Below are 27,785 nucleotides of genomic sequence, written 5' to 3'. Positions count from 1 at the left end.
AACCTCTGGGTGAATACAAGAGGTCAGATGCTCGTGGACACTCACGAGTCTCATCTGACCATGACTTCCCTTAGCGTTAAAGAGGTACAGGGACACAACCGTCTTAACTCTTCATTGCCCCACCCCCCAGGAGTAAGCCGAGCCCCGCAGACAAACAGCCGAAGAAGAGACAAGTTGGACGTAAATACTTTGGCCTCATCAGGGAGCGGCTTCCTTGGGGTCCAAGGCAATCTCCAGTCACTGGGAAGCCTTGCTCCGTGATAGCCCCTTGTCCCTTTGGCTGAGTGACACCCCACCGCCTCCTGCTTCACCCCACGTGTTCGGAGTGCCAGCCAAGCTTCCAGATATGCATCATAAGGAACAATTAGTGTTTCTTCGAGGAGTATTTGCATGTGAGGATGACAGCCTCCTATAAAAATGTGAGTCTGACAACACGTGTTCTGTGCGATTGAATGCTAGAAACCGTACGTTACCCTCCACGCCCAGGAGCACCTCCAACTTCAGTCATCTTGCCGCATGAGACCTCTCCTCCCGACGCACTGGACATCTGACCGCAACCCTTCTTGCCGAGTGCTCCCGCCTCCTTGAAGCCTTCTCGGATTGCTGCCTGTTACAGCCCTGTCACCAAGCACATTCTCGCTCCCAGCCTGAATCTCCAGTTGTTTTTGTTTGCTTGTTCCTTCATGAGAGGTTGGATGGTGTAGGATCTCAAACTGGTGAACCAAATCAAGCTCCCTGATGTCTTGACCTCACAGGGTTCAAAAAAAAAAAAAAAAAAGACTTCAATGAGTTGCTTATCTAATACATTCAGGATTTCACATTGAAACTCTGGATTTATGGCGTCTCTTTCAAAAAATCAGAAGATCTGGCAACAATTGACCCACAGTCCTCTTTTACAGCCGTCAGCAGGAGCTGAGTAGCATTCCTAGATGGGACAATATCTTCAGTTAAGAAAGCCTCACCCTTCCCCGGTACCACTGGGAAACTAGGACACTTCATCCCAGGGCTACCACTAACTAGCTGTGTGACCTTGAGCAAGTTACTAGACCTCTCTGTGCCTCGATTTGTCATCTGGAAAATGGGAACAATGATCATACAACTACCTGTATCAGTTAGGTTCTACAAGGCTGACCGTGGTTAACAAACAAAACACTTAATCTCCAAAATCTTGGTCAATTCGTATAACAAAAGCTCATTTCTCACTTCAGCCCTCCGTGTCTACTGTGGGTTGACACCGGGCAGGGTGAGAGGAGGAGACACTCTAATCATTTTAATGACTCTGAGTCCCCAGGCAGAGGACGTTCCATCTTAGCACACGCTTCTACCATCACTGCAGAGAAGGTGAACTCGAGGATGGGGGAGAAAAGTGGGGAATCATTCTCTGAGTCTTGAAACTTCCTCTTGGAAGTGACATACATGAGTTTACTCACATTCCACTGCCCAGTGAGTCAGGTGGCCTTGCTAACCTCACGGGGGGTGGGAACAGGCAACGCTCACCTGTGCCAAGGAGAAAGAGGGAAACCGAGGCAGATTTACTGTAATGCTTCGGAGCTCCTCTCTTCCTTGGGATCCTTCCAAGACCCTGTACCTAATTTTATATTAGTAACTTTTTTTTCCCTTCCAAACGACCTGCAAAATTGTATCAGCTTCAGGCCCTGCAAAACGTCGACCTGCCTCTGGGCAGAAACATTTGTTAAGAACCGGGCTGGCTTCCCCAGGATCTCATGGGCTTGCTCTGAGAAGTGAGTTAACCCGCAGACTTTCAGACAGTGTCCAGCACTGGGTCTGTATTCCATCAGTGTTAGACTTTATTATTATTAGGACAATAGTAAACACAGAATTCTGACTCATGCTGGACACAAAACACACACACACACGCTAAATTTGCTTGGTAAGGAGCTCTGGTTCGTCAGGAAGTTCTGAGTAACCAGCATGAAGAAATGCCATGAGACTATAGCTAAGTATAGTGTGCGTGTGTGTGTGCGTGTGTGTGTGTGTGTGTGTGTGTGTGTGTGTGTGTGTGTGTGTTGGGGAATCCTGGAATGGAAAGTCAGGGCCCGTGGGACCTTGTCAAAGTCTCATCCTTTTTCCGGACCTCCGTGTCCACTTGTGCCTATGGGGGCTGGTCCTGGATGACTTGTCTGCTCCATGATGATAAGTGAGGGACCCCTTTAAGGGGCGCGGCTGCCCAGGTAGGAATGCTAGCTGTGGCCAAGAAAGCAGATTAATTATGGGGCCAGCCCCACCTCTGCAAACCAGCCATCTGGGAGGTCAGCCTGCAGACATTGCTCTTCTTGATATTACAGGCCTGTGTGTCTTTGCCCTTAGTCACCCAAAGAAAGCTTCCCAGCGGTCCGCTTCCCCACCCTGCCCCCACACATTGTCACTGGCTCTCAGCGGTGAGTCCTTTCTCTAACAAGCTTTTCTGGTCAGACACAGAGATGAAAGAGGGGGGCTCTCTAATGATGTAGGGCAATCCTTTGCCTGATGTGTCCTCTGAATTGTCTTCACGCTCCTTTCCGAGCTCCTCCTTGCGGTGTCTCTTGCAATGCTCGTTTTCCTATTTGAAAGCAAGAGAGAGTAAAAGAAACTTCTTCACCCTAAATCACAGGACAAGCCCCATCCACGCGGCCTTGCCTCCGCGTGCTGGCTTAGTGTGTTGGGCAAGCCCCTCCGTGTTCCTCACCTGTAAACATGGAGACAGCTTGCCTGCCCACCCCGATTAGAGGAAGGTGCTTGGCTATGTACAGAACACCTTAGAAATGTCACGGGGTAAGGACGAGTGCACCACAAGTATTTCTGCTCTGATTTCTCTGAATCAACAGTTACTGGGTTTTATCGCTGTGTAACGGAGTAACACAAACCTAGTGGCTAGATTTGTCACTTACCTCTCAGTGTTGTGGGTCAGATATCGGAGGGCTCACCTGGGTTCCCGACGCAGGATCTCACGAGGCCAGAATCAAGGTGTCAGCCAAGCTGGACTCTTCTCTGGGGGCTCTGGAAGAATCCGCTTCCGAGCTCCTTCGGGCTGTTGGCACCATCCCGTTGTGTGTGACAGGAGGCGTGGGGGTCCCACCTCTCTGCAGGCTGACAGCGGGGGCTGCCCTCTGCTTCCCCTTCTGTCCACACTCCTTCCCATGTGGCCCGTTTGCCTTCAAAGCCAGTGAGGGGACTTCCACAAGCCTTCGTCATTCTTTCAATCAAGGGTTCAACTGATTGGGTGAGGCCCACCCAGATAGTCTCCCTATCATAAGCTCAATGTACTTAGGACTTAAATTCCACCTGCAGAGTCTCTTCCCAGCAGTCCTTGCATTCGGGTTGGATTGAAGAATCCCAAGAGGAGAATCTTGGAAAGGGGCTGGGGGCGTTTTTAGAGCTCTGCCCACCACAAAGTGACTCTTAAACTGCGTTTCACAAAGGCGAAATGGTGACAGACATTCTGTGAAGAAAGGAATTCCCAGTCTAATCATGGTGGGAAACAGTGAAGCAGAATGAAATCACTTCTGTTCACATGCTTTTCCCTTGAGAACACATCAGAGCCGCTGATATGCCTCGTGACTCTTCAAAATATACTTTGCCCGAGTATATTGAGCTCTGGTACCCTTTTCTGCCAGAACACCTGTTATTCCTCATAACCTGGTTTAGGATCCAATTATCAAATTTTTAAGAGGAATTTTAGCTATTTGTATGGCCAAGGATTCAGATGGATAGATAGGAAATTTCTTGTACCTTTATACATCTAGGGTTTTTTTTTTTTTTTTTTAAGATTTTATGTATTGATTCATGAGAGACAGAGAGCAAGGGAGGGAGTCAGAGGGAGAGGGAGAAGCAGGCTCCCCACAGAGTAGGCTGGACGGGGAGCTCGATTCCAGGACTCTGGGATCAGGACCTGAGCCGAAGGCAGACTCTTAACCGACTGAGCCACCCAGGCGCCCCTATACATCCGGTTTTAGGGACTGGTGACCTGAGCACTCCCAGTTGTCTCGTTATCTATAGGTGCCCTCCCAGGCGCAGTCCCGGGTGACCGGTTACCAGAAGAACTTAACTGTTTGTGGGCCTCTCAGAGGCCTCCAGGCCCCTTCCTCCAAGAGTGAGGTCCACGGTATTGGGCCCCTCAGTCACCTTCACAGCCTCAGAGGCACCGCCCCAGCGTTCATTCTGCCCTAGATTAAATCTGGAAGGTGGGAGTGAGCTCCATCCCTCCAAAGACCAGAGGGAAGGGACGGGGAGGGTAACAATCCGCTGAAACCAGGCATCTATCTGTCCGTTGCTCTTCTCAGCTAGACTTCTCTGATCACAGCTTGAAGCAGAGAGGATGCCCCTTCTTGGAAGCAGCCCCATCCCCTGCTGTCCCTTCTCCACTCCCTGGCCCCCCTTCCAGCCACTGTCCCAGGGCCATTAGACTGGGGACAGTTTAGGCCAGACCTATGGCCATGCTCTCACTTAACCCTGTGCACCTGGGAGAGGAAATTGGCGCCAATTTTATATTAAGTCCCCTGACATCAACTCCAAAATCATCTTTGTTTCGTTTTCAACGCATTCATCGGTGACTATATGCCTGATTTCAAATTGTGCTTTTATTTTCCCTCTAAGGATCCCCTGACCATCTTTTGGGTGTATAGCAAGTTATGTTCTGGGCACTCTAATAAATTGCAACTTCAGATGCAAGGTTGCTCTTGCTGGAGGCAAGTGATTAAACATTTTAATAGTGCAGCAAACTTATCAACAGACTTCACACACAAAGAAAGGAAGTGGTTTTGTTCTCCCAGCTTGTGTTTCGGGGTATTTTACTACTGGGGTCAAATGTCTGTCAAAGATTTTTGAAGCCCAAATTTGACTTTGAACAAGCTCCAGTGGTTTCTGTAATGCACACTGCATCACGCCCTATAAACAGCCAAGGATTTTGCCTGCAATGCCTAACTATCCAGTTCAATACCACCATGGCGCCTAAAAGGTTTTTAATATAGATATTAAATATATTCATATCATCGCTTCGGCGAGAGCGCGAGCGGTGCTTTTTCCTCTGGGGTCTTTCAGGCTCTTTGCTGCTGACATACACTATTAAAAATAAACCTACCCTGAGGAACTAGTCATTTTACACGGTATTAGGACTAATGTTATCATTTAAGTAGCTGTGGAGATTTGCCAACTACAGAGGCCCCAGATAACGATGGAAACATGATCATGTGAGATAATCTTCTGCGCGGAAATGACTTTCATCATCTGTAATATGTCGTTTAGACGCTTATTTAAGACTTATACGATTGAACAAATATTGATGCCTTCAGTAGAATAAGAAACGGCAACGCCATGGTGAGATAGAGCACTGGGTTCGCTTCTGGCGCTTGGCTTGGGACAGGACCGGGTGCCAGATCTCCTGGGATCTGTGTGCAAAGGAGGGCAAGGAGGGTAGAGGGGAGGGAGGAAGGAGACTCCCTTCGGTGCCGCTGCCCTTCCTTTTAGACACACGCCAGGCGCCGACATGTACAAGGTGAAGGAATCTGCGCAATGACCTTCCAAAGCAGGTCATCTGTTTATCCCCATTTTACAGATGAGGCAAAGTGAAGTTCAACGAGTTTTCCTAAGCTCAAGTTCAAAGTCACCGCCAGGATGCGGCAGAACTGGGATCTGAGTGTGGTTCTGACCCCGAAGTCCGCATGCACCCTGCAAGGGTTGTCCTCACCTTTGGTAGAGGGTCCAAGACTCTGGGCGCGTTCTCGCCCCGTCCGTAGAGCGGTGAATTAAGTGTAGGATGTAATTCAGCGAGCAACACACATTTTGGGAGCATCTACGATGCATGGGGCACTGTGTTAGGCACAGGGTGTACAGAAGTGAAAGAGAGGGGTCCACAGGCAGACCCTCACCGTTTGCGAGCAGTTTAGATGCCCTCGCTGAGTGCCTGTCCAGCTCTCTAGCGGCTGGCTAGACTGGATGGACCTCTTCAACCCCTATCAGACCCAGAGCTTCACAAAGGAGACTCCCCCCATCACAGCAGGCTCGGGGCTCCCAGAAGATACTCTTACCCCACATACATAGCTAGCTTCTGCTCTTTTCTGTCCTACCACATCGTGGCATCCGTCCACTGTCTCTGCGACCCTCCCTGCCGCCCAGGGAAGTCGGCAATTGGCCCATTTTACAGATGAAGGAACTAAGGCTGAGAGAGGTGAAGTGGTTTATTCAAGAGCACGCCCATGGAGTGATACTGTGGAGTGAGGACATTGCTTTCAACCTCCCACCCACCCACCGGAGAGGAGAACAGTATCCGATGCTCACGGCTCGCTGGGCCCTTGACGTACGTGCTGTTACTTTGCCCGTTTTCGGGAGATGAGCCCAAGGCACAGAGAGCTAAGTAACGGGACTCCCAGGCCCTCCTAATGAAGCGGGCCTTTTTGCAAAAGGCAGCTTGGTTTAGTCATGACGTGTCTCTTTGGCCATAGTATGCGACCACTCTGGGGACAGACGTCTTATTAAAGGCCAGACACTGGAGAGGATCTCTCTTCTTGTCCCTCTTTTTCTCCAATGCTGGGATCCCGGTGGCCTCAAAAGATCGGGGACTACTGAGAGAGCCTTTTAAGGGGCGCCTGGGTGGCTCAGTCAGTTAAGCAGCGACTCTTGATTTCGGCTCAGGGCATGATCTCCAAGTCGTGAGGTCGGGCCCCGCCTGGAGTCCCGAGACGGGGCACCTGGGCTCCAGATTCTCTCTCTCCCACTCCCTCTGCCCCTCCCCTCCATGCTCTCTTGCTCTCTTTCTCTCAAATAAACAAACAAATCTTTTTTTTTTTTTTAAAAAAAGAGCCTTTTAAGAAAACTATGGGGATCTATTTTTATATTAAAAAAGACACATAATTTGCAGGAGGGCTGCAGGGTAGGGGGGAACGGGGAATGCAGGGAGGTGCCAGAGCTGGTTCTGGGGAGGGCGTGGTTCTGCGGGTGCCGCTCTGGTTAAGCCGTGCAGCTGGTCTGATGGCATTTGGCAAACTCAAGCCCTGTCTCGCTGCTAGTCATTTCTACCTGCTGCATTTGCATATATATATGATATCCGTTATCCTAATTATATCTATTTTCCCAGGTACAGATAGACATACCCCAGAGTTGGGGTGCCCATTAGCAGATCACACGGGCCTCTGCAGCTGTGTTTTGATTAGCAGAAAAGGTTCCCTGGCATCGGAGAACCGAAATCACCTTTTAGAGTATGACAAGCGCAGCCAAGCGTCTCGCAAGTGAAAATCAGAGGTTTCTCTAAGGAAGGAGTGAGAACAACCACAAAGAATTAAAAGGAGAATAACCTTTAATGGTTTCAACTGTGAAAGCTCAGTCACGCTTAAGGGCTGCCATCCATCAGGCAGCGTGGCCCGGGCGTGCTCCTGAAGCCTGGAGTCGCCCCCATACAAGCTTCTGGAAGGAGGGGACGGCAGTGGGAGCCCCCAGGGGAAGCCCCACCCAGGCTGTTTTCCAGGCTGGGCTCCAGCAGGGAGCCGGGAAGGTGGACAGGCCAAGGATGGTGGCAGGAAGGAGTGCAAGAGTATTCTGGACCCTGATGTAGTCCCATCTGCCTGGAATGACTTGCAAAGGATATGCAAATCCTTATGCAAATCCACAAAGCCTTCTTTTAGACCCTGAGGCTCAGGGACTCCTTTCAGAGGACTTGGAGTGTTTTCCTCTTTGCCTGCTCCCACCCCGGGCGTGCACGCTCACGCTCTGGAGACTTCCTTGCGGGGCTTGTGTCTCTATGCTACGAATGTGACTTATGGGTCAATAGCTTAGGTGTTAAGCTTGTAAGTCCTTCGTAATACTTGGCATGTTCATAAGTCCTATCCTATTTCATTCTTGGCAACTCTATAAGCAGGTTTTTTTGACCCCATTTGCACTGAGCCTAATGGCACTCGGTGACTTGCCCAAGGTCAAACGGCCAGGCGCCTTGAATTCTGTCTTTAACCTTGTGGCCCTCACTTCAAGTCTGGTGTCACTCCCTCTCCATTTCCCTGATTTAAATATTGCTCCTGCAGCGTGGTGGTGAACTGGAGAGGCCAGGAATCAGGAGAAGGTATTCTCAATATCATCTGCAAAAGGGCCATCCCCAGAAGGAGGCAGAGTTCTGTGGACTGAAGATACTCCCCATGTGATGACGATGTGTTCCCAGGTACATCTGGTTGAAAGGTATTCATTAATTCATTCTTTCCCCCAACAAATATTTACCGAAGTCCTGCTATATGCTAGGCATTGTTCTACAGGGCTTAGATAACTGGAGGCAGACAAGTGTCCATTGTGCGAAGGGCTCTGACAAAAAGGAAACAGACCTCCTGAGACCAATTTAGAGAGGGCAGGCCCGAGCCAGCCCTGCAAAACTGAGGGGAGAGGCTTCCAGCAAGCGTACAACATGGCGGAGGTTCAGGAGCTTTCTAGAAAGGGCTGTTTGAGAACCGGAAAGGAGGTGGGCTGGCTAGAGCAAGGTGGTCGAGGGCAGATGGTATGAGATAAGTTTGGAAAGGGAAGCAGGTGGGAGCCCATGCAGAGCCCCAAAGGTTTTGTTTTGTTTTAGGTAGCCTTTAAGCTACCGCCAAACTTGTGGCTTAAAAATAAGGGTTTTTAAATTAATAGGTTAAAATAGCATAGTTTATATCATGCAATGGTTCTCAAACTTTAGAGAGTATCAGAATCACTTGGAAGTCTTGGTAAAACGCCAATAATTTTTTTTTTTTCCGAGAGAGGAGATGGAGATGGGGGAGAGACAGAAGGAGAGGGAGAGAGAGAATCCATGCCCAGTACGGAGCCTGACGCGGGGCTCGATCCCACAACTCTGAGATCATGATCTGAGCCAAAATCAAGAGTCAGATGCTTAACTCACTGAGCCACCCAGTTACTCCCAAGAACTTCTGATAGAGCATATCTGGGGCAGGGCCCGAGAATCTGCATCCAGTAAGTTCCCAGAAGGTGCTGATGTTGCTGGTCTGAGACCACGCTAGGAGAAGCACCGTGTTAAGAATGTACCACCCATATTATGGGAAACTTTTGTTTTTTGAAACTCTTGTTTCAGTATGTTCGTGTGTATTAGATCCTGATATAAAATGTATTTTTTTAAGAGTGGACCACATTTAACAAAAGAGTGAGAGCGTAGGTCAAATTTTAAGAAGTTGGAAAGCCCCCAACTTAGAAATGTAGGACCTTTCTTTAGAAGAGAAATCATTACCCTTCAAGGTTCGAATCAACTCTGCTGGAAATCTTGGACATCCCTAAAAATAAATAAATCTGCAAATACCTGAATGAAAAACAAAACAAGAAAGAAAATCTGTCTGGAACAGGGGATAGGGTTTATTCATCGCCTCACCTTGGCCTTGATTCATCCTACCAAACCTTCGAAAATACTGTGTCGCACTTGGGCCCAGAGCCCGGGATCATGCTGTCCCTTGTGGCCCTGGTTCCCGTGCCCAGGAGCACTCTGGCTGCGGAAACCCCGTTTTCCTGCTCTGGGCCATCTCCGCAGCCACGCTGCTATTCTGCAGAAGGTCGACCACCATTCAGTCCATAAGACGTAAACCCACTCACCTGTCTCGTGCTGGGGCTCAGATGGTTTTCCACACACGCCTGTTGAGAGGTTCCTCTGTCATTCGGCCCTTCTTCTCCTATTAGCTGCACTGGTTCCGGATCCCCATGGGAAATCGGGGCTAAGTCCTTACTTCTCGCTCCTGGCTGGTCCTGACATCAGTTACAATAGCGTGTCTCATCCCCATTCAGGGACAGGCCAGCCTGGTGGGAACAGGAGGGCTTCTCTGGGGAAGGGCAGCCGTCTCTGGAATTTGCACTGTCTTGGTCGGTTCAGCCTGCTCTGACCGAGTCTCCTAGACCGGTTGTCACCGTGGACATGAGTAAGACTGTCTAGCTGGAAATCCACAGAGCACCTGGAAGGACAGCAGTTGCCGAAATTTAGCGGCAAGTCAGGTTTAATCGCTATGACTTAGATCATGTTACAGGGAGCACATTGGGTTGTCAGAGCCCAGGCCAGGGACAGAAGCACCGAGAAGACTGCAAAGCCATTCAGAGGGAGCTGACGTCCCACCCTGCCTCCTCTCATCTAACTTTCTTCCCATCTCCTGGGTCATCGTGGCACAGCTCCGTGGTGCAGGCCACGTGGGTGATGCCTTCCCCAGCCCCCCCAACCCTCTCCCCTCTCACCAGCAGCCAGCTTGCACCTCTCTTTGGCACTTCTCTGATTCAGCCTGGAATGGAGGAGACGCCGTTCCCTCACTGGAGCACCGCAGAGACTTCCCAGAAGCCCGTGCATAGGAAACTGTCATGATGTAGGGTGAACGTACCAGCTGTCGTTCTCAGGAGTCCCCGTGAAGCCTTCTCCACTGTGTGCACACCTGTCTCCCTGGCCAGTCTGTAGTCTTCTTGAGGGCAGGGACTCTGCTCTATCCCTGTGTCCAGCTCTGTTAACCACCATTTCCTGAAAGATCCAGCAGCTTCTGGAGCGTCCTCAAGAGGAAGAGATGAGATCACAGACACCTTTAGTCTGCTTGGAAAACTCCAGGCAGAGCCAAGTCCCCAGACTCACGAGGGAAATTCTCTTCCCTCTCTCCTGCTGCCCTCCCGTCATGGCACAAGATGCTTATGATGGAATCCATGGGACCGTGCTCCCAGGACTTCCCTTCTCCGAACTACCCCCCTCCCCATAGGGAGTCACTCTATAGGCACAATGTGGCTCCTGACCCCAGGTGACTGGCCGGGGCGCTTGGCCACACTGAACCAATGAGAGGCCTTACGGGGATCCTCGAAATGAACCCTGAAAAAGAGCATCTGATGTTTTGGAGTGAGGTATGCACCATTCTAGGCAGCCCCATTTCTTTCCAGAAGAGTCTCAGAAGTGGAAAAAGCCAGTCCACAAGTGGATAGGATGGAGCACATCCTTTGTGAGAAGCAGAACAAGAAATGGAATGTTCTGAGGCCATGTGAGCCCCTCATTCCATTGGTTCCCGAAGTCCCACTGCATCTTTTCTGAGATACTCCAGGGTCTAGTTGGTCCCCTTCTGCCTTATTGAGGGGCAGCTTGACTTTCTGCTGCTGGCAACACATAGCATGCCGTCTGATGCTACCAGGCTGCTCTGAGAAGTCTCTCCCCTCGGGAAACGTCATGCGTTTGGTGAAGTCTCTTCTCTGCCCTCCCCTCACCCTTACCCCAAACTGAGAGTCACCACGGATGGTACCAGTAACCCTATTAGGGGGCAAGCTATGTTTTTAAAACAACATTGAAAGATGAAATGCAATGGAGAGGTAACGGGAGGTGGGTTAGCAAAGCCCCAGGGCAGAATGCCTGTAAGAGATGCGTTTCTGCCACAGATTGGTCAGATTGTAAAGTCCAGTTTGGCAAACACAACGAACAAATAGTGTATCTTCATTCTTTTTATGCAGCTGCTATGTAGTAAAAGCACTTATTAACTAGAGAAAGGGATAAACTGGACCACAGGTTATCAGTATAGGAAACACATTCACTAGCCTGGGTCCTTGTTATAAATAAAAGGTCGGTTAAACTTAAACGTATTCCTGGATATTCAAGTGCATTATAATTCCCTTGAGTGGACCATGGTCCACTCCGTAATAGCTGTTTCTCCCTTCTGTCATCTCGGAAAGGCCATGGAGTTTAGGGTTTGACTCCACCTCCAGGGACAGCTCTGAGGTTAATCACACCGAAGCAGGTGTTTTAATAGTCGTCACGTGACCCACTTCTGGTCAATGAGGCTCCAGGAGAGGTTGGCCAGAGGCTTCTGAGAGACTTGTTTCGTGTCCTTTGGAGAAAGAGGCTATGAGAGTGTGCTCTCACTTCCCTCAATGGGACACGAACAAGGAAGCAAGGAGCCCCCATGCCCGTGATTGCCACAAGGGGACCCAGCCTTACAAAGAGACCGGTACGGGTCCCTGATGCCATGACGAAGGCCCTGGATTAACCAACTCTCGGAATGGGAGCGAGCAAATTTCCTTACTGGTAGATCAGTCTGAGTCGAGTATCGTGTTAATCAGCAGGTCTGAGCTCATCCCAACCCATGAAAGGAAGTCCCTCAGGAAAGGCAGAGCCACTGGGTGGTTAGAAGCTTAGCACCTGGAGTATGAGAATTCTGAGTGCAAATCCCAGCTCTGCCACTTGATGCCTATATAAACTGGGCAGTTTGCCCAACCCTCGGAGCCTCAGTCTTTGCATCTGTACAATGGGGCCATTAATGTGCGTGGAGCAGTTATTTGCCACCTTGGGCCATGTACAATCCAGCCCCCACCCCATGTTCAAAACTCCTTCGGGGGATCCCCCAGTGGTAGATCTTTCACTCCTGCCCTGACCCAGCCAAATGGCAGGTAAACTCGACGCCCAGTGTGGGGCCAGAACTCAAGACCCCGAGATCGAGGGTCACACGCTCTCCTAACTGAGCCAGCCAGGCAGCCACATGGCAGATCTCCATGTAAGCCCAGCATATCCAGATTGAGTGACTCTGGGGCATGGAGGGGACAGGAGGTCAGGTTGATTGGTTGGGAGAGCCGGCACAAGGAATAGCCCTCCCTTGCTGCCTGACCCTCTTGGGCTCCCTGGGTCCCAGCCCCTTTCCACAACCCTGTGTTCCAGCCTCCCAACCACTCTGGAAGCCCCAGTCCCCTTCCCATAAACTCTGTCCTCCTGGAAGAGCAAGTCGGCCTCGGTTGCTTGCAGCCAAGAACGCTGCCATATAAAAGGGCCCTCTTTGTAAGTCCGCAGTGAAGCCTATAACTGAGATTGCACTTGTAAACCGTTTCAGTGAATGCCTGGCTCGGCGCATGTAGCTGTTGAGATTATTACGAACTCAGATGGCCCCAGTAAGGGATGATCTGAGTTAAACACAAGGTTTTAATTGACCAAAAAGGGTACACAGAGTCCTAGTTGCCGAATTGGCAACTTTCCCTCCACACGGAGCAATCTGGCTGCTTGGGGTCTCCCGCTTGCCATATTCACCATGAATTGGCAACACTTGATGCACACAACGGAATGAAGGGCCAGACCCTCCAAAGGCCAACACCAAGTACACAAGAGTGTTGAACAACGATTTTGGCAACACGTTCTCCTTCACCAGGGTTTGCTGGCGGTAACGTGGAAACCGCTTCACGGTCTCGGGACACACGGCCAACAGACAGCGTGAAGAAGTCAGGGCAGCGAAGGGGCAGGACTCGAGGGCAGAAGTCAAGACCAGAGCTGGAGTTCAGTCATCCCAAGGCCACGGTTCCGTGGCTGCTCTGCCTGGCTCTTTACCAGCAAGCACGCTTTGAAGTGGTTGAACCGGCTTCTTACCCAACGGGAGTATGAGTCAGATGCCACCATGTGACTGTACTTTGTAATCTGGTACATTCCAGATACCAAGTGATCACGGCCATCAATATCACCACCGCCAACAGCGTCTTCTTCCTCCTCCTAACACTTGTGGACCCGTCATGAAACCCTGGGGGCGGGCTCTACGTTTTACACGCATTAGTCCTTCGGCTCCTTCCAACAACCTATGAGGCCAGGTACTATTACTGTTGCTAACAGACTGAGACGTACCGAAATTGAGGGGCTTGGCCTAGCCCTTCACCACTAGGCTGTACGTCAGCCAGATTGCCAGGAAAGCCCCTCTCCCCCCACCAACACACACGCTCACAGGTTCTGACTCATTTCAGCCGGCCTTATTCTCACCAAACCTTTCTCTGCTGGCTAAACAGCCACAGACAGAACTTTTGCTGAAGTGTCATCACATTCTTACTCGGAAGATGGGTTTTACACCCTGGTTGGGGTTGGTGGCGTATCCTGTCTCTTCCACGTTATCAACTCTTCTGCACAAGCCATAAAAATGCCCCCTCGGTGCTTATGGCAATATATTGATCAGGGCCTTTCAGTCCGACGTGCAAAGTCAGAGGGCTGGGTGCACACACTTCTCTGTGAGTTTGGCCTGCAGGCTTCAGGCATGTCAATCTCCCCTCACACCCCAGTCCTGGGTGGGGGTGGGGGCCCGAAAAAAGATGATTTATGAATGGGATTCGCAGGTGTTCTGCCCCAGATCAATTGCTTTCAGGCCCAACCTGTCAATGGAGGAAAAATGAATCACGGCCACACCACTTTGCTGAAGAAAACAAATCCGAAGAGGCAGGTATCTTTCTGAAAGGTCACTGTGCACGCGGATCCGGCTTGTCTCTGCTGGGGGGCGCAGAATGGCGATGGGAGGGGAGACGCCGTAGGGACTGTCAGGTACGCTGTCACCATGGGGGCAGCCGCAGCCCCCAGCACCACATTGCCGGGCGGTGTGGCAGTCCCCGACTTTGTCACTTCTCTTCCCTCACTCCAGGGAGGTGGGACCCAGCCGATCGATATGCCGCGTGGCCAGACGTACCTGCCGTGTGGTCATTTCTCAAGCGAGACACGGATGGCAGCTATCACCAGCAGTCAAAGGCGTCCAGAGACAGAATCAAGGCCTGTCCCATTGTGGGGCCTGTCTCCGCCTCTTTGATAAACATCCCCTGCACAGGCTTGCAGCAAAGAAACCATTTCCAGGCCCTGGCACCTGCCCTCCCACTTTCCAATCAACATTTCCTTGTGCTCGACAACAGCTCTTCCCGGGTTCCCCGGCACGCTGGCTGGGCCATCCCCAAGGGTCCCCCCGTCCATTTTATTCCCGTGTGCTGTGTCAGGGGATGGCTGCTGGAGGGTGGGGGGCAGCTCCTGGCTGGAGGGGAGGTGTTGCCGAGACCCGCGCCCTGATGAGAAGCATTCCAAATTCAATTACTCCAGGGAAGCCGCACCTCGTTAGGCGTTCCTCGTCTTTTGGAGAGGAAAAGGCATTCTTCTGCCAAACGAGTTGTCTAGCATGCTTTTTTCCTTCCTCTTCTTCTTCTGTCTTCGGCGGGGAAAAGCCAAGTCTGGTTGTTGCCGCCAAGGTGGCTGTGAGCGTTCTGCTTCCTCCCCCCCCACAGGCTTCTCTTGCTGATCTCGGCCAGACAGAGGCGGGCAGTGGCCAAAGAGCTCAAACGTCTAGTTCTGCAGTAGCTGGCATGGACACACACCCACCGGGGCCCTTTGCTCCCTTCCGCGCTCCACACGAGTGGGAAAACCACATCACCGGACCCACAGCACCCTTCCTGTACAAGGCAGAGGGATAGGATGTGGGACGCCAGGGAAGCTCCTGCTGGCCTTGGTTCGAACCCACAGCACTAAGAGCCTGTTGGCCTTGAAGGTGAGGAAAATCACACAAGGAGATTTTTTTCCACTCCACGGTCAGCCTAGAAACCTATCGTATAGTCCCAGGTGGCGGAGGCACTCTTCGAACTAGGGCTCCCTCAACCTCAGCACCATGAGAGCTTGGGCCCTGTAACTATTTATCACAGAGACTGTCCTGTGCATCTGTCCAGCAGCATCTGTGTCTCTGTCCACCAGGTGCCAGGTACGCACCCCAGGCATGACAACCAAAAATGTCTCCAGCCATTGTCAAATGTCCCTGAGGGGGACATTTGTCCTCCTTGCCCCCAGGAGGAGACACTGCTTCTGGCAAAGGTGCAGAGCGGGGAATCAGCCCAGATGCCTGACGTCTCCAGGATCTGGAGATGAACATTCCAGAGCCTGCACAACTAATACCCATGTCATCAAGCCACAAGAGAACTCAAGGGAGATGAGAGAGGATTTCATCAAACAATCACCATCCTTCTACCAGCCACCTTTTCTGGAGTGCCTAGTACGTGCCAGGCATGTGCCAGCTGCTCGACACACACCATGTCTAACAAGGATTAGTGGTTATTAACGCTAGTGCCACGCGCTGGTGACTCAGAGTAGCGGGCAGCCAGAGCCACATTTTCCCCAAATATGGCAAACATGAGATACCATGGCCAGGCCTCACTCATCGCTTGCAGGAGCAAAAGGGCATGAGCTTTTTTGTTCTTCACAGACACGGTGCCTGACGGGGAACATTTCTGGACACAGGAGGAGCTGGGGAACTGAGCTGTGCTCCTCTCGGAAGATCACTGGCCCCAGAGGGGCCCCTTCCCATCACCCGACACCCACCTTGCAGGACTTTTATATTTGCTGACCCCTCCTTTACACTCTCACTACACAGAGCGGTCCATGACTGGCAACATCGGCATCGTCCGGGAGCTTGGGAGAAATCTGCAATCTCAGGCCCCACTCCTGACCTTCCAATTCAGAATCCACATGCTCACAAGATCCCCGAGTTAGTTCTCAGGCAGTAACGTTTGAGACGCTACTCTGGGACAAGAGTACCAGCCTGCTGGCATCTGTCAGCATTCCATTTCTTTTTTTTTTTTTTTAAGATTTTGTTTATTTATTTGAGAGCGAGAGAGAGCGCATGCACAAGCAGGGGGGAGGGGCAGAGGGCTGAGCAGGGAGCCCATGCGGGACTAGAACCCAGGACCCTGAGATCATGACCTGAGCCAAAGGAAGACGCTTACCCCACTGAGCCACCCAGGCGCCCCACCTCTGTCTGTATTTTAGCCCAGGCACAGGTGCACGGCAAGAGCCCAGCTCTCCCTACATCCATTCATTCAACCAGTATTTACTGAACTCCTACCACGTGTCCTGCCTTTGTGGCACCAACAGTCAGGGCCTCTTCCCAAACCCCCGCATCCCCCCCAGAGCGGTGACTATACAGAGGAAGTCACCTGATTTACATAGAAAGATAATGAAGCCCCACCAGCTTAAGAAACTGGGGGAAAATCCTGCTACTAATAACCAGGGCAAGGGTTTTGATTCCAACATCTTTTCCTCAACCCTGGCTCTTTCTTCTACCCCTGTACTAGTTTTCAACTGCAATCATCAGGGCAAGAAGAAGAAACAGAAGCTTCTGCCTGTCTTAACTACTGAATCATACTAATGGCAGGATTGGGGAGGGGGGGGGAGTGGTCACGCAGCCCGACTGCCGGCTTCCGTCATGAGCGCATCTGGAATCAGAGACAGTTTAATTCACGGGGGTGAATTTTTTGCTCAAAGCTCTCCATCAGCTCCATCAGTTCTAAACCAAAGGCATTTAAAGACCATCCATAAAAAAATACAAAGCAACCACAGCTCTGGGGATTTTAATGAATCCGCTCCCTCAAACTGTATCTTCCTGTCATCTGAAATTGAAACGGAGGTCCAGATTGTGTCCATGCAGCAGACTCCAAACTCCTGCCCCAAGTCCCCTCCTCACCTGGCCTTCCTAAAACTTGGAAACTTTTTTGTTGCTGTTGTTATCACTTAGTTCCATTAGGTTTAGTTTTGTTTTCTCATAAAGCTATCACGAGACCTGGTTTATAGGCCCCCAGCAGCCCCAAAGCTCTGTGATTCTAGGGCAATTACTCCAGAGCCTCAGTTTTCTCATCTGTAAAATGGGAAACGTAGACACTGCTTTACAGAGTTCCTGGGGGGATTCATGAGGCTAATTAATGTGGGTACTGTGCTCAGCCCCAAGCCTGAGTCCTGGCAAGTATGTAACAAACGGCAGCTCTCTTCTCCCTCCCTTTGCTCTGAGAGCCTTCCAGGGGGGTGGCTAAGGGCTGATGGTGACTGATGACTTCTCAGGGATTCTCCAACACATTGGGCTGAACTGCTAGGCATACAAAGGAGGCAGAGCCCCATCCAAATGCAGAGGCTGGAGCTCAACCGAAGGGCAGTAGCTGACTTAGACACTTGAAGTAAGCTTGCTGCCATCCTTGGCCTGTATCCTGTGGGCCTTCTGTGATGCTCAGAAAAATAAAAAGATCACCGTGAACGTCTCAGATGGGGGGTGGGGCTGTACAGCCACAGAGCCACCTGACATTCTTCTGGTTCTCCCAGCTCAGGGAACTCCCCACCCCATGAGCCTTAGACTTCTCTGAGACAGCAGCTAGAAATGCCAGCCATCTATGTTCCCAGCCTCCCTTGCAGCTACAAAACAGCCAACAAATGCCTCACCCAACATGTTGACTCGGGAGCCCAGGCCTGTATCCAGGCTGCTGAAGATGTCATGGGAGTGGGACCTACAGCCAATGCCCAGAAGCTTCTGCGGGGTCAGCAGTGGGATGGCTTCCAGAGCCAAGAGTCCTGTGTCCTCAGGAGCTTCCCCAGAGACCAAAGCTAGATGGCTGAGCCTCATTCCCTTGCCCTCCTAAGGAATCTGTGAGCACCCTAAGTCCCTTAAAAGGTTATTTCTCTGTTGAAATTAAAGTGTCTCTTGCTGAAGCTAAGAACTGTGATGGAAGCATCTCTCAGTTTAAGTTCTGGTCCTCGATTTAGCTTGTGGAGAGATGTGAGCTCGTGCTGATAGAGAAATCCCCACCACTGACCCATCGCCACTGTGTCTGCAAGACGCTTCTCAAAATGAGATCTCTGGAACAAACACATCAAAGTCGACTATGGCACAACGAGGGTATTGATAAAAATATCAATGCCCGTGCTGTGCAGGTACTGAATTAGAATCTTTGGAGCTGCAGTTCACAAGTGTGGGTTTTTTTCACAGACCCTTGCCACCCTGCCCCCAATCGTTCTGCTCCCCGAAGTATGAGAACTGCTGGTCTACGGTACTTCCTAGCTTTTTCCACATAGACAACTGTGACATCTGTGCGTCCCCATGTGATAAAATGAACAAGCTCCTTGTGAACAGAGGCAACTGGCCCTGGGGGGCTCTGGCAGCCCTGGGTCCCATCTAGCTTCCATGAGCACTGAGAAGAACAAATACGTTATATACCATTACCTGCCTTGTGGCTGCGAGATTCTGAGCTGCCCCAGGCTACTCAAACTGTGGTCCGTGGGCCAGGGCTTGGTCTGGTTTACTGTCAGTCTGCCACACCGTAACTAGAGAAATGGAGAGCAAGCACTTAGAAACCACTTTGACAGGGAGCCTGGGTGGGTCAGTCAGTTGAGCCTCCGACTCTTGATTTCCATGCAAGCCATCATCTCAGGGTCATGGGATCAAGCCCTGCATCAGGCCCTGCGCTCGGTGGGGAGTCTGCTTCTCCCTCTCCCTCTACCCCTCACCCTGCCTGTGCTCTCTCTCTATCAAATAAATAAATAAAATCTGGAAAAAAAAAAAAAAGAAACTACAGTTTCTGACAGTTTGCCAGAATAATCTATGTTTGCTGAATCTGCGATACAATTTTGAGCTCATATTTTGGGCGATTCTGTTTTCTATTCCATTTTTTTCTCAGAATTTTTTCTAGTAATATGTTTTCATATTTTCTAGCACTATATTTTCAAAAGCGTCAGTCCATGACAGATTGGGGAAAAACCTTGTTCTTCATTAAAGATGGTCCTTCAGATGACAACTGGTCTATGGCCTTTCAAACTAATCCTCCAATCAGTAAACTGTAAGTCAGTGTGAACAGTGTTGGTCCAGCTTCAGACCCTGAACTCCATCTGGGTGCACCAGCTGCTGGGGGCTGGAACTTTCTCACTCAACACCCATAGGGCCTCTAATTCCAAGACTAGATTAGCACCTGGCGTTCAAAGGACTTTTTGCTTCTGGGTAGAATAGTAGAAAAAGTCACTACTACTCAAAAACACAAGGAAAACTTGATGCTTCTTCCAGGGTCAAGATAGATGGCTCAATGCCAACCCTGGTCCCACCCAAGGCAATACTTGTTCCCAGATCAAATGCGACCAAGGCCCAAAGAACTTCTAGGGTTCAAGTGTTTAAATAGGACAGTGGCAACTTCCATTTTCTCTTTAAATTTCTTATCTCTAACATCCATTTCCAATGTTTTCCAAAGTGAGGTACCTAATTTTTCAACGTTGTGGAGCTATGATTAAGGTATACTGAACCGCACGCATGTGAGGTATACCATTGGATCTGTTTTGAAATGTGCATGTCACTGCGAAACCATCACTACAATCAAGATAGCAAACATATCTATTACCCCCACGAGTTTCCCTGGACCCCTCCACAACCTCTCCTTCCCTCCCCTTCTGTCCCCAGGCAACCATTAAACCACAATTTGCTCTCTGTCACCATAGATTGGTTTGCATTTTCTAGAACACAATATAAATGGAATGATGTCGTACGTGTGCTTTTGTTTCTGCTTTCTTTCACTTAGCATAATTTTGAGATTCGTCCAGATCACCGCAAATATCAGCATTGAATTCCTTTTCCTGGCTGAGTAGTATTCCACTGTATGGCTATTCCACAATTCGTTTAATCCATTTGACTAAAAAAAACAATTAAAAAAAAGGATATTTCATTCCTCAAATCCTCCTGAAAGAAGAATAACAAGGAGAAGCGGAAAACGAAGAAGAAGGAGCACATTTTTCTGAGTCCCTCCCTTCTCAGGATCTTTGCGATTGCTCTTTCCTTGGCCCAGATTGCTCGTGTCCCCACATTGTGGCATGGCTGACACCCTCCCCTCATTCTCACCTTAGCGTGAAGGTCGCTTCCCTGGAGACCTTCCTGATCCCCCTCCCCTTCCTCCCTGTGCCTCCTCCCAGTCATTCTCCATCAGATCACACAGTGTTATGTTCTCTAAAGGACTTGCCATTCTCCGTATTTATTCTTTTTTTTTTTAATGCCTATCCCCTTCATTAGAATGTGAACCCCAGAAAACCAAAGAGACCCTCTCCATCTTTTTACAATTATATCCTTTGCGCCTAAAATACCGACTGGCATATAGTAGGTGCTCAATAAAAGTTGGTTGAATGAATGAATGAATGAATGAGCAGGCAAAGGGTCACACTGTAGACTGAGTTGTGTTTTTAAAGTTATAGGACCTTTTATTTTGAAACATCTCAGAACTCCTTGATATAGTAATGACATTTGGGCGGCCACCCACCAACACTGGGAGCTACTCATAGATCAACTCAGAGGCCAGGAAGAGAACGGAAGGAGCGGCCGAGACTTGGAAACCTATTTAACGCACTGGTGAGAAAACCAGCCTGGGCTCTCCCCACTGCCGGCTGGCTCCAGCACTCCTACAAATCATCTGAAATGCTAAATCATGTTTAAATCCCTGATTGTGACCACTGGGGACTCTGAAGGACACTCACGCATAATTTACATACTGCCAAGCTCCTGAGAGCTTCTAAATAAAGCCCCCGAGGGCCCCCAGGCACTATTTTTGAGGAGAAGGACATCAAGTGACAGATTAAATCGAGTCTGTTCCCTCCACACCAGAGAAAAAAGAAACCTCGCCCTCCACTCACTGACATCTGTGACCGTCCTAAGCGACATTGGCCATCCGATGCTTCCCAAAGCTGCCATCAGGATCCTGAAAATGCATGACTGTCTCCCATTTTGCAGAACGAAGCCACCGCTCAGGGGAATTTTTTTGCTCAGACTTTCTTTCTTTCTCTAGATCTTAACCATACAAAGCGTTTTCATCTCAAAGCAGAGCTGAGGGGTGTTCCCAAGAGCACGCCGCATTCCCACGGTAAATGTGAAATTACCTTTAATCACAACGTGGTCATAACACCAGTCACAAGGTGGGCACGGCAGCCGCTAGAGGGCTTGCATCCGGACCCGACAGACACACACCTGGGAGGGCAGGACAGGCTGATAGCATTCCCACCCCAACCACTGGATTTTGGCTCCAGAGTGCTCTGTTATTACGACCGTGCTCAATTTTTATAATCTGACAAAAATGGAAAGCAAAAAAGCCAGCAACAGGAGGCCTAAGTAAACACTGCGAGTGGTTTATACCTTTCAAGGGGCCCAAAGAAAAACAGCACCTGTTTTATTGTTGTGTTTTGTTTTCTGCTCCATTCAGAGGAGTCCATACAATCAAAACACACATATGTGAGCCAGATAAAACAACGAAGTGAATACAGGCTGGCACCTAAGCAACAGGCTACTTGCGTGTCACCAGTGCTCAGGAACCTTCTAGAAGCAGGCAGATGATCTGTCCCTGGCCCACATGCACAGTTAGGCTTGGGTTCATGCACAACCTGCTCTAGTTTCAATTTTCTGTATTACTCGGGACTTCCTGTTAAAATGTTAGGAAAAAAAATAAAAACTAAAAAAAAAAAAAAAAAAAGTTAGAAATGCCCTGACATCAAACACTGCGTTTACCCTTGCGCCTACGCTGTTCCACTCACCCCCAACACTGAGCCAGGCAATAATACTCGCCCAGGAAATAAACTCTTTGATCAATTGCCCATAAGCCAGGAAAGGAATCCCAGTGTTCCCGTGGTCTCCCCCATGCCTAGCATGTTACTCTGCAGGGTGAATGAGGACATGAATAGAGGGATGGGTGAGTGAATGGGGAACGATCTTTTAACCAACCTGCAGCACTGGAGCCTAACAACCTGTGGGGCGGTAACAATAATAGTTAACACTTATATTATGCTAATTATATGCCAGCCACTATTCTAAACTCCTCATACATATTAACTCTTTTAACCCTCAAGAGCTCTATGAAATAAGGACTATTATTATCTCCCCGGAACAGAAGAAGGAGCTGCTGGAGGTATATGCGGGGCACGCTGCTTGGAGGAGGCAGAGTTGACCCCTTGCTGGCCCCTCCGAAGCACTGTGCCTCCTCTCCATGAGACACCTTGCATGCAGCAGAAAAACGGGAGTCTAGGGATATTAATCTGACCAAGGCTACTACCCACTTCACGGGCATACAACTAGGACCGTGTTCCCAGGATGCGGTTCAATGACAGCCAGGAGGTAAATTCCCAGAGCCTGACTCCAGTGCCCAGGTAGGGCGCGTGACTAAAGCTGACCAGGGACAGTCACTTGAGACCAGCAGAAGAGACACTGTCAAGGAGGCTGGGATAAAAGGCCAGCTTTCTCAGCACTACTCTCCCAAACAGGAGGTGCTGTGGGGTCCCGGAAAGAAAGAGAAAATACAAACAAACCTGGAAAATGAGGGCTGCACCCCAACTCTCCCGGGAGAAGGAGAGAGATTCTCGCTACCATCTTCCTGTCTTCTGTCGTTGGGCGAAGGCCGCCCCGAGTCCGGGGCCAAGCTCTAAGCAAAAGTTGCATCTGTAAGGGCCTGAGCAAAGGTTCTGGGCAAGGCTTCTCGGGGACTGGGTTTTACTACAAAATAGGTCAGAGTCTGGGCTGGGGAGGGGACTCGGGATGAGAGAGCAGAGGCCAGGACAGAATGAGAATTATAAATGGGAAGGGGGAGAAAAAGTTGGAGCTAGTTTCCGACCTTAGTGTGCAGGTGTTGATGGTTTGGGGATTATGATTTAAGAGATAATTGCTCCTGTTTGGGGAAGGCACAAGAAAGCAGGGAGACACAGATTTGGAATTGGGAAACGGGAGTCTCTTAAATTTAAAACCCCACCTTAAACCGGGGATTAAGTCGGAGAGAACCATATTGTTGCTGTGGCCGGAGAGAGAAGGATGAAAACCCAGAGAAAGAAATTATGGTTCAGTAATTAAGAAACTTCATCGAACTGGAAAAGGGGAAAGAAGAAGAGCTGGGTGGGCTATCCACTTGCCTCCTCCGCCCCACCCCTTTTCACTCCTTACACACAAGGCGCCAAAAAAAACTGCACTCGATAAAGGAATTGAAGTTGGTTGTGGGGAATGACGTGAAGCTACCACTCTGACTCAAACTGCAAACTCGGAGAAGAAACACCTCTTTCCCTCACAGAGAAACCCAGAGAAATATCCCCTGTGCAAGCTGACATTTGTGGGGTTTGTAAATTCCCAGTAATGTGAGTGACAGGCCTTGCTCACAAGGGCACTGGGCAGACAAGAGCCACGACCCCCAGGACAGTTCTGAAACCAGAGTTGGCCACGGATGTCTCAAACAGAAACCAAAAGGTGCTTTTCTCCATGAACACGGTCATCCCCAGGCAAGATCTCCAGTCACACAAGCTTTTCATAAAACCAAGATGCACGGCTCTTTGGAAATTGTTCTGTTCTTTGAAGAGGGACATTGTGCTACAGAAAAGTGGCAGAGTATACGGTTTGTTTTTTTAAGTTTGTTCTAAGAGATTTGCTCAATGAGTTGATCTAGGAGTTCCCACTGGGAGGTCATTTGAGAGGATCTCCTATATGAATGAAAATGAGTTTCCTGGCAGACCCCCCCACACACACAGGCACACCCCCAAATGCACAGAGCCCAGGGCTCCACCATCTCACACCCATTCCCAGCAGATGACATAAGAACTCATCATTTTTCACCGGATCCAAAGGTCCTACCTCTTGAGCCCAAAGATGAGAATCTGGGAGCCCTGCTGGGCTTTGGAACACCCTGCTACTAGGTTCCAGGAATTAGCTACACTCTATTGCATGATGATAATTTTTTTTCACGCTGAGAAAAACCGCAATGGGATTTTAACCAAAAGGAAGCAAAGGTTTTCTTTTTATAAATTCGATTAGTCTTTTCCACTTTCTGTACCTCGAGACATTTCCTTTGGGAGGAATTTTATACCCAGAGACCCCTTAGCGAGGCACTGTTGCATGCGGGGCGCAGTGAATTTAAGTGCAAGACGCTTCATGTGGACGGAAAGCAGCAATCGCAGGCACTTGCGGTCGCCAGCGAAGTCAGTTTCTAAATGCTGCCGTGGGGATGGCCCTGCGAGAGAAGGAGGATGAAGTTGGCCGCCGCCAGGCTGCACGGGACCTCTGGCTGGGAGGCGTGCGGGCGGTTACCAAGCCCGCCCTTCGCTCGCCACCGCCAACTTTCCCGCCGGAGCCGGCGCCGGGGCGCCTGGTCCCCGCGCGGCACCCGGCGCCGGTCTGGAGATAGCCCCTGGCTGTGGGCGGCGGGAGTCCCCCTGAATGTGCGCCTTTTCGCCGCGGGGACTTAGCTGCTGGGGAGCGAGCGCGCCGAGTGCGCACCGCTTCGACTCCGCCTGGACCGGGGGTCCCCACCCGAGCCCGCTCCCCGAGGCCTCAGGTTCGAAGCCTCTCCCGTGGCGGAGGAGAGGCTAGGATTTGAGCGCCAGCAGTTCGGGGAAGGAAGGAGTTTCTGAAACTCCCGGGGAAGCGAAGCCCGGGGCGTGGAAAATAACCGAGCCTACGATGGGTTTTCCAAACTTGGTCTTCGCTTTGGGTCAGGTTTTCTGCCCCCTCCTCCCACCGCTCTAGCCCCGACGCTAGCAAAGAGTTCTAAGGGCTAGGGTAACTACCCGCGCCGGTCCTTTCTCTGCCTGCCCCCCCCCCCCACTCCCAAACTTTCAGACCAGAAAAATACAAGTAAACGCCAGGAGTGGCTAATGCGGGTGCGTCCAGGCGTCCCCATCCCAACACACACACACCACCATCATCATCACTATCACCACCATCATCACCACCACCCCCGTCACCCCACTCCGTCCCCTCCCACCTGCGGGTAGAGGAGGGACTGGGAACCTGATCGCGGGCTCCTGTCCTGAACATTTCCCCATCAATAATGTTGATACCATCGATGTGCCTTCATCCCCCACCCCCGGGGCACCCCTGCAGCCCTTTCGCCGTTTTTTTGCTTGACTCAAGAAAATGAAACCTCTTCTACTGCCCTCCTAGCCTTGGCCGGGGGCCCGCGGAGCCTGGGGCCTGGGGCCTGGGGCTGAGGAAGCAGGGGCTGGGCCAGGGCGTGTGGGGGCGTCTTGCAGTTCCAGGGTGCCCAACCAGCGCCGGCGGAAAGAGAAGGAAGGTCCCGGGCCCAGGCCAGGCCTCATTCCAGGCTCCATCCCAAACCTGGGGTCAGACTGGGCCAGCATGAGATATTTTTGCAGGTGGGAGAGCCAGGCCTTGGAAAGGGGAGGCCCAATACCCTCTCCCTTTCCCAGGATCTGGGATGAAGCGGAGAGGCTCGGAAACCCGTTCGCTGGGGACTCAGTTGTGGCCCGCGGCCTTGGGGGCACAGCCCTTCGGTCCGCCAACCCAACAAGGCGCTCTAGGTCTTGGGAAAACCGACGAGACGCATTAGGAGAAACACAGCCATCAAGCCCCATTTGTGAGTTTGCACAACTCGGCAAGCACCCCCGGGTGCGGTTCTTGTTGGCCCACGAGGTCACGACCCTGGCGCAGCAGCAGCCTCACTTCGGGCCACCCCCATTCCCTCGCGGAGATCAGCCCCTAAAGTGCCAGGCCCTCTGGTGGAAACGGCAAGTCGGAGCCGCGGTAGCCCTGCTCCCCCAGCAGCTGCCCCACCCTAGGCCGGGACGGCGCGACCCCCTATAGAGCGCGCAGGTCACTGGGGTGAGCAAGGCGTGGGGACAGGATTCAGCTGTGGCACCTCGCTCGCACTCGCTGCCTCCTTTCGACCCGCTCAAAAGTAAAAAGCAACCCCCACGCTGTCTCCGTTTTTATTAATTTAATTATTTCTTTGCCTCGCGGCACGCGAAGCCTCACCCGCGCCCTGACATCGCAGCGCCCGCGTCAGCGAACCACGGAACTTGGGCCCCAGACAATGGCCCGTAATTGATGTATTGCCATCAACAATAAAGACCAATTCTCCTCTCCCCGCCATTCCGACCATCCCCCTCCTCCCATCCCCCCTCCTCCACCTCCCCTCTCCTCTCTCCCGGCCACAGAGGGAAAGAAAACAAACAAGAAATTAGCGGGGGACGCTGCGCACAGAGCGAGACGCCCGCCTCTACGCCGTCGAGGACGCAAAAGAACGAAAAAAGTTATTAAAGTTTGGATCCCCCCAATTAATTAGTCTCTGCTCGCCCATTTTTAATTAAACATCGCGACGCTGCTTTTGCGTGTGCATTTCGTTTGGTTGTTTGTTTTGGTGTTTTGGGGGGAGGGAAGGCTTTTTTTCCCCCCTCAATCTTAATAACACATACAGCAAGTAACGAACACGTGTGAAGCTATTCCGGGAGCTTCCCGTGGCGCACGCGGCGCGCACCGGGAAGAAGGGTTTGCGGGATCGCCAGCTCGGCTCGGTTCTTGGCAGCACGCGGTGACCCGGAGGCCCGGACTTTCAAGAAGCCAAGAGTGTTAGAGACGGACGCGGGCGGCTCCAAATGCAGGCACATTCGGAGAAAGGGTGTGCAAGTGCATATGTAGGGGCACGTTAGCGTACCTGGGATAGTGCGGGCTGGTGTGTGCGAGGACCACAGTTTGCAAGGTGGGGGGGGGTGCGCGATTGGCACGTGCTACTGTACACTTTCCTGGGGGTCTGGGGGAAGCGAGCGACTCGCACCCCAGGAGCACGCAGATCCATCTTTGCCGAGGGATCTCTTTAAATATTAAGTGAGAAATAATGGCATTTGAAGCACCACCTATGGAAACATTATTATCTTCATTCTTCAACATCAGCCCCACTGATAGCTTCGTTTGTCTTTTTATCAAAATCTACTGTAACCAACAGGACCTGGGGAGAAAGGGAGAGCGAGGTGGAGAGGGAGTGTGTGTGCGTGTGCGTGTGTCAGGGACCAAGCGAGGGCAGAAGAGAGGAGAAATAAGAGGGAGAAGAGAAAAGGTGAAGAAAGGGCGAACGAGAATAAAGAAAGAAGGGAGACGTTATACCAAGAAAAAAAGTCACCAGGAGGAAAACAGAAACATTCCCCCCTCCCACCCACACACACAAAAGATTTAGAATTAAAAGGGGGAAAAAAAGACCAAAGACCAACGAAGCTAAAACAGAAGAGTCATTTGGGGGAGAGCGGTAAGGGTCCGGAGCACCCGAAACTCTACTCGAAAGATTGGTGCCCACTTCGCGCGAACCGACTGCGGCGCTCCCCAGACTCAAGGGCGCTCCCGAATTGGGGCGTCCTTATGAGCCCTCTCCTCTCCCGATAGCGAGATAGGGCAGGGATTGTGTATCTGCACCCCCCTCCCCCATTACTCAAGCGAAGTTTAGTTTGTCCTTCGGGCGCAGGACTTCGGGAACCTTGGAGCGAGGAGACCCCGAGGCGCGAGGGGAAGAGCTAGGCTGAGCCGCGGACTGAGCCT

At 51.0% G+C, this 27,785-nt stretch overlaps 1 long non-coding RNA gene across 4 annotated transcripts; it reads right to left on the bottom strand.

Annotated features, from left to right (window-relative positions):
* Nucleotides 1-763: 763 nt before the first annotated feature.
* LOC123798401 (uncharacterized) lies at nucleotides 764-27,737 on the bottom strand. 4 transcript variants are annotated; one of them, XR_015728013.1, is made up of 5 exons: nucleotides 20,003-27,737; nucleotides 18,696-18,796; nucleotides 10,311-10,473; nucleotides 2,925-9,896; nucleotides 764-2,560 (listed from the first exon to the last, which is right to left on the bottom strand). It is a non-coding gene; the product is annotated as an uncharacterized LOC123798401 (long non-coding RNA). The 4 variants fall into 4 exon arrangements; XR_015728011.1 differs by having other exon boundaries at nucleotides 764-3,439; nucleotides 5,684-9,896; XR_015728012.1 differs by having other exon boundaries at nucleotides 764-5,788; nucleotides 9,544-9,896.
* Between the last annotated feature and the right edge of the window lie 48 nt (nucleotides 27,738-27,785).

The sequence above is a fragment of the Ursus americanus genome, chromosome 21, assembly GCF_024610735.1.
Source record: "Ursus americanus isolate L20-20 chromosome 21, mUrsAme1.1.p, whole genome shotgun sequence".
Taxonomy (NCBI): domain Eukaryota; kingdom Metazoa; phylum Chordata; class Mammalia; order Carnivora; family Ursidae; genus Ursus; species Ursus americanus.
The sequence above is the reverse complement of the archived record's forward strand: the minus strand, read 5'-3'. Positions and strand labels throughout refer to the sequence as shown.